This window comes from Rhinopithecus bieti, unplaced genomic scaffold (assembly GCF_001698545.2).
Source record: "Rhinopithecus bieti isolate Rb0 unplaced genomic scaffold, ASM169854v2 scaffold_4640, whole genome shotgun sequence".
Lineage (NCBI taxonomy): Eukaryota > Metazoa > Chordata > Mammalia > Primates > Cercopithecidae > Rhinopithecus > Rhinopithecus bieti.
Window position 1 is genome coordinate 2156524 of NW_016804643.1, and position 10215 is coordinate 2166738.

The 10215-nt window shown below is 36.1% G+C and overlaps 1 pseudogene; it reads left to right on the forward strand.

Annotated features, from left to right (window-relative positions):
- The first annotated feature begins 5527 nt into the window (after positions 1-5527).
- Positions 5528-10215, forward strand: part of LOC108527941 (chloride intracellular channel protein 4 pseudogene) — an 8463-nt pseudogene continuing 3775 nt past the window's right edge.

Sequence of the window (10215 nt, forward strand, 5' to 3'; positions counted from 1 at the left end):
GACAGTCAGCTTTAAAAATTCTAATGTCTTTGTAATTTTATAGGCACTCTGTGGAAAGTAAAGATGTAAAATATCTTTATTGAGTATTGAGTTAAGTATACATGGAAAATTATCTAAGGTCAATTCCGAATAAATATAATAGAGAGGATGTCTTCAAAAGTACAATTAAAAAATTCAAGAGAAGGCAACAAAGAAAAAACAACGACATAAGCCAAAAGCCCAGAATAGAATAGTAGAAATTTGTGCAGATATATTAGTTGCAATGATGGGCCTGAGCTCTCCAATGCAAAAGGTATTTCTCAGACAGTTTAAAAAAAGGAAATTACTGGCCAAGGTCGCGGGGGTTGGGCGAAGCCTGTTTATCCCAGCACATTGTTTGTCACGCCGAGACGGCGGATACGAGGTCAGGAAGATCGAGACCATCCTGGACTATAACACGTGAAACCCCGTCTCTACTAAAAACTACAAAAAAACTAGGCCGGCGACGTGGCGGCGCCTGTAGTCCCAGCTACCCGGAGGGCTGAGACAGAGAATGGCGTGAACCCGGAGCGGAGCTGCAGTGAGCTGCGATCTGGCCACAGCACCTCCCAGCCTGGGCGCGACAGAGCGGAGTACTCCGTCTCAAAAAAAAAAGTCAAAGGGAAATTCTGCCAATATTATTGTTTGTACGATGAGGTGGCACACTTGACTATATTTACTAAGGACCAAAAAATAGATTTATTAAAAATAAAGATTTGATAATTTATTATTCTTGTATTATTTTATTTATTTTTAGTACAAATGAGAAGAATATAGAGAACTTTAATAATTGCGTAATACTAGATAAGCACTGCAAGAAACGCGATTCTTGTTGTTTTATTAAATTTATTTTTAACGTTGTATATGATTATTTTTCTTTTTTAAACGATGCATGAATACTATTAATCCTAAATCAATTATAAATGGGCAGATTCTTCTTTTCTTCACAGAGATGTTGAAACACTATATTCAGCAATTGATAGATCAGACTGACAAAAGGATGATAGGTGTATGAGTGTTCATTTTATAACCTTTTCCTTTATTGAAAGCAGAAGTTTCAGAGCATATTTACTAACAAAAATCTCTGAATTATTGACATATGCAGCACATTTCATTAAAAAGCTAGCTGCCAACAATGCAGATATAGTGTCTGGTTGAAACTATGTTCTTCTTCTACTTGGAATACTTTATCTTTTCCTCTTCACCTAGCTAAATTTTACTCATCTGAGTTCTCAGTTGCCTCAGAGAAGCCTTTTTGAGCTCTTGGACTTGGTTTAGTACCCAAGTACTTGCTTTCATTACACCTTGTAATACTCCAATAATGACACTCAGTGAACTTGTAGTTGTTTAATGTATTTTTCCCTGATAAATCAAAAACATGAAGCCAGAAGCACATCATTCTTTTTCTCTCTTCAGTTCTAACACAATGCTAACCTCACCATCTAGTGATGGATTATTAATTGCATATGTAAAGGAGGGAAGAAAAGGAGGGATGTATTCTCTATTAGCTTTGCTGCATGGGGACTCCAGAGAATATCCTCGCATTACTTTGAGACCTATGGGGAGTCTAGTGTATTGGAAGAGTAGGAGTGTTGCTGGAAGTGAGGATGCCTAATGCTCCTTCAGGAAGCTGACACCAGAGAGAAGAAATGATTCCTGCCATATAATCACAGGACTTACTCAAGAGCCACTATGGGATGCCACTTACAGACTTCCATAAATGATTGGGTTAAGGGAGGCCACTTTGCAGGGACCAGAGTCCCTGAAATAAATACGAGTATATAAAATAGTAAAAAATAAGGGTTATTACTCTCCCATTCATCCGAATTCTTAAACCCAGGCTGATATGGCATAAGCAAATATAGACTATAATATAAAACACAACAGTGATTTATAATACTCAGGGCATAAGGTATTTGCCATCCAGATTACTACGATTTTTTTTATTCATGACATGAAAAGAGCCTTTGTATATACAGAAACTAACTTCAGAATTTGGCTGTGTCACAAGTACTTAGAAAGTAAGGCCACAAACAAACAAACAAACAAAAAATTGCGAACTTAATAAAAACACAGAAACTACAGAAGATGGGGAGAGGCACATCTGCTCCAGAAGGAATTTTCAATGAACAGCAGGAAAAGGAAAAAAGCTTTACCCTGAAGATTTTTAAGCCTGGCAGAGAATAAACACAACCATTACCCAAGTTCACAGCTGTAACCTTGGGGAGCTGAACTGGAACATGGAACAGTTGCCACCTGCACAGCTGAAGAAAGACTAATAGCAGGAACTTAACATCAGATCGGTGATTTCTTGGCTGCAGAAAAGGTGGCATCTTTCATAAAGCAAGCTGTTTTCCTGCTTTTAGTGACTCCAATTCTACTGAAGATTGTTGTTTTATAATGGAGAAAAACCCTTGCTGGCAACATTGCCTATATACTGATCTGTCATAAAAGACTCTAACAGATGCTTGTGCCCAGTCTCCCCTGTGACAGAACATTCATTGTGGGTAATGTTTGCAGCACATTCTGCCCACGAGAAGCTACCAGTGATGCATTTCTCCCAGACAACAAGCATTTTGTGCCAAATATCCAGCACTTCTCTGAAGATTGTTAATCTACCACCTTTCATAAAGTAAAATTCACATTCAACAGTTTACAGAATAAGGAAGAAAAACGGGAAAATAAATTGTACATTCCTTTTCCTTGGCAAGCAACCAGATTGCAGTATTGCAATTAGAATTTTCCCCAATATTAATTTTTTTTAAGAAAGCAGATAGTTGTCTTGTAGAGGTTCCCATATTCTATTCTTGAAAATTTATTTCCTCATGATTAAGTTATGATTATACATTTTTGGCAAGAAACTATTGGTGAACTGTCTTGTATTGCATTGTGTCATGAGAAATGTGACATCAGGTTACCCCACTATTGTTGAGGTCAACTTTAATCACTTAAAGTGGTGAGTGTGAGATTTACATATCTCTTCATTGTAAAGATACATTTCTCTTTATAATAAATAGGTAAGAGGAAGGGTGCCATGAAAGGCACAATTTAAACAATTGAGTGTTGGGGTTGAGACTGAGGCAGAGAGACAAATTAGGCAATTGTTAGAATAATCCATGCAAGAAATTATCAGAGTCTAAAAGAGTGGTGCCAAGGTGGAATTGGGCAGAGAGAAAGAATTCCAGAGTTATAAAGTGGCTGAATCAACAGGACCTGTAGAGTGACTAGATATATGGGATAAAGCAAGATTTAAAGAATGTGGAAAGGAGCGTAAGCTAAGTACTAGGTTGGGGGTTGCAAGATGAAAATAGCGGATTTCTTTCTGGATCTTCTGAGTATGAGATTCTCTGAGGAATTGCCAATGTAAATATCAGTTAGATATCTCAAAGTAAAGGTGACTAAAATTTAAGAGGTTACTGTATACACTGTATATTTGCTTAACTTCCTTCTCTGTCTTTCCTGATGGATTCCATTTCATGTTAATGGGTGATAATATTTTAATAACAATGCACACAAGTGATTTAGTCTGTGTTTGCAGCTCATGTTTATATGTATTTAGAAAGTTTATATTAAATAGCTATGAAGAGATCTCACCAATTTCCTTTGACGACCCATTGAACCAGCTCTATTTATTATAAAATTACCATTATAATGGAAATAGACTTTTAGTACTTAACGCTTCTTTTAAACTTTAAGTTCAGGGTTACATGGACAGGTTTATTACATAGGCAAACTTGTGTCTTGGGGGTTAGTTGTACAGGTTATTTTATCACCCAGGTATTAAGCCTAGTACCCGATAGTTATTTTTCCTCATCCTCTCCCTCCTCCCGATCTCCACCCTCTGCTAGGCCCCAGTGTATGTTATTCCCCCACTTGGAGTCCATGTATTCTCATCAATTAGCTCCCACATATGAGAACATGTAGTACTTGGTTTTTTGTTCCTGTGATGGTTTGCTAAGGATAATGGCCTCCAGCTCCATCTATGTTCCTGCAAAGGGCATGATCTCATTGTTTTTATGGCTGCATAGTATTCCATGGTGTATATGTACCACAGTTTCTTTATCCAGTCTATCACTGATGAGTTGATTCCATACCTTTGCTATTGTGAATAGTGCTGAAATGAACATATACGTTTATGTTACCTGACACTTTAAATGTTTGTTTGTGTTTCTACCACTTCATTGTCTTCTTAGATAAATCTATGCATACATGTTTATCACATTTTACACAAATAGAAGAATGTGCTATTCTTATTGATATCTGTATTGCAAGAATTAACAACAAATGGACATTTTATCTATTGTCTTATATCTCTTATTCTGTGGATGTTTCATACCGTTAATTCTAACAAAATGGCAAAACTTTCAAAATATATGATTCATTTAATGTAAACAAAGCTTGGAAAACACAACTGAGGAAAGAGGTTTGTTTTCTGATGACAGAGGTAGCTCAAATAAGGTGTTAATTATTATAAATTTTGGGACTTAAATTGCAGCCTATTCCATGAACTATTAAAACTCAGAACTTGTGTACTCAGTAACTTGAAATGGAATAGGGAGGGGCCCTTATGTCTTATTTGTACAATTTTCATCTCAGTCATTTTATTCTAGTGTCCTATGGTTTAATATTCACCTAATTTCAGAATTAAGTGTTCTGTGATGTTCAACAAATTTGTAATCTCGCTGAAGGTATAAATCCAGAATTTTACTGTTTCTAGAAAACAGTTTAATCACACTGTATATGTTGAAGTAGTCTAGAGTACATATTGACCACTTAACATTATCTTATTTAATAGTCATTACAATTTTTTGAGGTAAGCAGTGTAATCCTATATCAAAGACAAATAAATTGAGACTTAGGAGGTCTCAATAATTTACTGTATAACCAGTCAATCAGTAAAAAACAAAATGAAACAAACCTTGGTAGGTCTGCCTCACTCCCAAGGCTGCACTCTTCCCATTCTACCAGGTATCTTCAGTATGCCATGCCTTAAGAAATTTACTTACCTATATCAAATGAGTCCTATGATATGTGTTTGGACACACATCCAATAGCCAACTCTCCTCAGAAATCTCCAAGATAGTCCTACTTGTAGGGTAATGTCACATTCAGCCTCTCACTAATAGTTAATCTCTTAGTCTTGTGCTTTGTCATTAATGTTCCTCTGATTTTTACATTCTGCATTAGGCTAAGCATCAAAAGAATATGTAGTTTTTAAAAAAATAGATGTTCCTTTCTCACTCCTAACTATTCTTTATCAGTAAGATATTTTTCTTATACTAAAACATATCACACTTGTTTTAATGTAAGGATAATGTCTTGAAGTATTCAGTAATAAAATTACTTAATTTCTCAAATTTTAGCAATATTTTCCTAAATTTGGGCAATATTTGTGCTTCAGGAAGATATACCCTGTTTGGCTCATTATCTGGATTGTATCTTCGTCTTTGTAGTTTTCATCTGTGAAATCTCCAGTTGCAAGGACTGTGCATACTTCTTGTAATTCCCAATGTCTGGTGCTACCGTGGAGCCTATGAACTTCCAGTATCAGATGAGTCAGAGGCAGATTAAGACTGAAAGGTAGAGGGTCTTAAAACCAATAGACTAAGATCACAGATTTGATCATTCATCCCCAAGTTTAAGCGACTGTCTTAAGTAGCTGGCTTATGCTAGAGTCAATGGGGATAATGTATAACATATTTGGAGTTATTTATTAGTATTTATACAACCCTATAAGAAATAGGAAAGAATGAAAAGAAAAAGAAGACCATATCTATCAATAATTTATTGATGATCTGAACAGAAGTTGACAAAAACTCCACTGTCAGGTGGGAAGAGGTTTGTTAGGAAATTCAGAGAAATGCAGGGGCCTCGTTAAGATGCTTGAGAAGATATAATTTTTTTTTTTTTGGCAAATACACAATTTATAAATGTCAGTTTCACTCTGTATTATCAAGAACATAATTAATATTTTTATTAATATTCACTCAAGTAACACCCTGTATCTCTGTATCTTAAGTTAGAAAAGTGACTTTTTCCTCACATAATCCAGAATAATTTCAGTTTGTAGATATTAGTAGCTACTAAATTATGTTCTCATTGTAAAATAATAATATATAAGGGGCATGCATGAGAAAAAGTAAAGGAAGAATAAGGAAGCCAGGATAAGAGTTTGTTAAGTTAATTCTCATCATTTTGGTTTGGAATGTAAATATAAATGCTTCAAAATCTGACAGCTACCCTCAGCTCTACGATTAGCCGCTCTGTTTTCCTGCTAAGTCGGCAGATGCTTGTGTCTCAAACATGAGGCTCCTACTTGTAAGAAGTGCCAGAAAAGAGAAAACACTAGGTCGTCCATGTTCCCTAGCTAAACAGAGCTTTCATTTTGCTTGTTTCCAGAATGAGGCAAACTGGGAAGAAACTACGGAATAATGGATTGGATTTATGGGCATATATTAGTGGTTTGTAAATCATTATAAATCACTTGTCTCTTCATAAAGCCAATATGTTATGTAGAAATGAGCTGTGGACAGGGGTTATATAGGAATATCTTTCACATCACCCACAGTAAGAAAGTCAAGCAGTTGATCTTTCACAATGGCATGTAATTCTGGCTGAAAGAAATGAGGGCCTATTTTTTGCCTCAATATTTTCTTGCAAAACAGGGACATACCATTCCAATTTGTTGCAGTAGGCAAAATTAAATTGGTAAGAGTTATTTCTTGGACTCTGTTTCTATTTTATCTGCCACTGAATCATTTAATTGTAGAAAGTTTATTTTATACTTAATCAGATTTTAGCTCCTAGATTATTGGGCTTTAAACTTTTAAGAGTTCTTATTTTTTCTCCTTATTAAAAACCTTGGCATGTTACCAGCACACTACATAAAAGAGGGCCACAGCAGCGCTTGCTCTCCCTGGAAAATTTTATTTGAAGCAAGTGGTAGGCATAATAAAATGTTCCTACAAGCTTAGAAAAGTTTAAACAATACACAGAACAAGTTTATTGTAAGTTTGCTTCCTAGGTTCAAGTTATGGTACCCTCCAACTACAGGCATTCTCTGCACCTTTAAGCATTCATAAATTTCATGAGAAAAACTATACTTCAGTGACTATTGCTCAGTTACCATACAAATAGGGACGATAGGTGTTTTTTCTTCCCATCTGCCATTATGGAATTAGTTAATGAATGCTGTAATAACATAGCATTTAGCAAATTTGAAGGATTTTTTTTTTTTTTCATGTTTACTACAGTTCCCTGTTTTATTCTCCAGGTAGAATCTACTCAGTTACAACTCTTTTAATCCTATTCATTACTGACAACCAGATTTCGGGCTGGCATCATACTCAGTGATGCTGTCCCTCCCATTGTTATTACAATGGGAAGCCTGTGGCTAGGTGATAGAGGGAGTCGCCTGTGAAATGTAACCCAGTACAGTACATTTTAGTTTGTTAGATGTGCTGCTTTGGTCTTTTGACAGTTGTTCTGGGAGTAAATAACATCTGCCATACAATTGGCTGGCAAAACTCATTTGTAGTATAATTAAACAGCCATCATTTTGTTAGAGCATAAACATGAAGATAAATAGTCCATGAATTAGCAAGTGCAACATCATTTGACAGCTCACAGCTAGACAGGCATAATATAGATTTTACATATATGCAGAGTGTCCTTGCCAAGACAGCTAACAAAATCAAAAGCACAATCAGTATCAAGAATTTTCAAACTGGAGGTGAGAGTGTTTGGACAGCCTTAGCAATCTCACTTTTGCCATATTTTGAGCCTCTTCCTTGATCTAGCATGGTGGCCGGTCCAGGTGGTCTTCTTCACCTTTAAGTTATATTTTAAAGGTTTTCATCTTTGGCAATTTCTTTTCTGGAATTGTCACCACCATTTCTTCATTAGAGCTAGAACAGAAACCAGAAGTCAACCCAATTTAGGTATTAGCCAAAGGTATTTATCTTCCTCCGAGGTGTCTGGTAAAGTAGTTTAATTTATGTAGAAAGGTCAGAAAGGAAGAAAAATCTTGTGGAAATTTATACTTTATTTTTGTGCTCTCTCCCAAATGGCTGAGAGGATTGCCTCTGAATAACAGGTAATTTAATGAAGGTTTTCAATTCACAGTCAGTTCTGTTTTATAAAGAACTGATTGTACATTGGAGTAGTGCTATCCTTTGCTGCTTGTCCTTTCCTCCCTTGGCTCATTGCCTTTGGACTGGTTTGCTGGACATTAGGAGTCTTGCTCTTAGAAGGGCAAAGGAATAAAATGGATACAATCTTCAGAGTATGGTTAGGAAGGAATGGTGAAGCCAATTGTCAGTGAATTTTGTATCCATATTGTCTCTACATGATTACTGAGCTCCATTTAAATGTAGATACGGGAATCTTTATATCACTGTTTCTTAAATGAGAAAAGGATCTATTTTATTCTTAGAATAGAATATAGTCAGTAGTCAATAAAATATATGTTGAGTAAAATAATAAATAAGTTAAATAACTTATTTCAAGTTGCTTGAAATACTATTACTGCATTGAAGATGAGACCTATGAAATTTAATGATTGTTAGCTATTAAATATAACTATTTTATTTCCATTGTTATGCTTTCCATCTTGTGTATCGCTACTGTTGATACTTACTGAGTGAGCACCTCTGCTGGATGAGTTATATAAATACTCCATTAATCTCTGCAAACATTTATTGTTTTAATTTTGTTTATGATAAAAATGTTATATTCCCAATTTCCATGATTAGTATTGATCAGGTTGAGCTGCTCTATGCTGCAGTAACCAGTAACCTTAAAGATTCAGTGGCCTCATAATATTAAGTTTTTCTGTTTATGATCAGTTTATATTATAAAACATTTGAGGGTCTGGTCCACATAGACTTTGGGAAAGCGAGCTGAGAATGACACCACCACCTTGGCACTGTATCATCTGGAGCATGAAAACCCCATAACCACAGTTTGCAGGGGAGGAGTGAGTGAGCTGGAGTGTTATGCACCAGATCTTTTATGCTTTGGCTTCAAAATGGCCCAGGTGACTTCCACTCACAGCCCATTGACCAAAAACCTGCCAAACAGCCCTGACTAATTTCAGGGGTGGGGAAGGTGGTGAGGGAATAGATGGAATGTGATGAGCATCACTGCCCCTGATACCACTGAGCACCACTGTTACCACTGAGATGGAATGTGATGAGCACCACTCCCCCTGATAAGCAAAGTTATGTCCCCTCTGGAACCAGATTAGACAACACAGTTGACATTGCTTAACAAAAATTGAAATTCTAAATCCAGAAATTCACATTGCAATAGAACTTGAAACACACTGAAAGACACTACAGAAGAAAAATTAACATACATTATCATAAAGTAGAATTTATCAAGAGCAGGAAGATTGAGTCAACATTTGAAATTGATCAATATAACCTACCAAAGAATAGAATAACATAGAACAGTCATATGGCCATACTAATAAATCTATAAAAAGCTTTTGATAAAATTTTAACAGTACCTTCATGATTAAAAATTGTTAGGTAACAACCCCATCAAAAAGTGGGCAAAGGATATGAACAGACACTTCTCAAAAGGAGACATTTATGTGGCCAAAAAAAATATGGAAAAAAAGCTGATTAGCACTGGCCACTAGAGAAAATCAAAACCACAATGAGATACCATCTCACACCAGTTACAATGGCAATCATTAAAAAGTCAGGAAACAACAGATGCTGGAGAGGATGTGGAGAAATAGGAATGCTCTTACACTGTTGGTGGGAGTGTAAATTAGTTCAACCATTTTGGAAGACAGTGTGGCGATTCCTCAAGGATCTAGAACCACAAATACGACTTGACCCAGCGATCCCATTACTGGCTCTATACCCAAAGGATTGTAAATCATTCTACTATAAAGACACATGCACACGTATGTTTATTGTGGCACTGTTCACAATAACAAAGACTTGGAACCAACCCAAATGTCCATCAATGACAGACTGAATAAAGAAAATGTGGCACATATACACCATAGAATACTATGCAGCCATAAAAAGGATGAGTTCATGTCTTTTTCAGGGACATGGATAAAGCTGGAGATCATCATTCTCAGAAAGCTAGCACAGGAACAGAAATCCAAACACCACATGTTCTCACTCATAAGTGGGAGCTGAAAATGGGAACACATGGACACAGGGAGGGGAACAT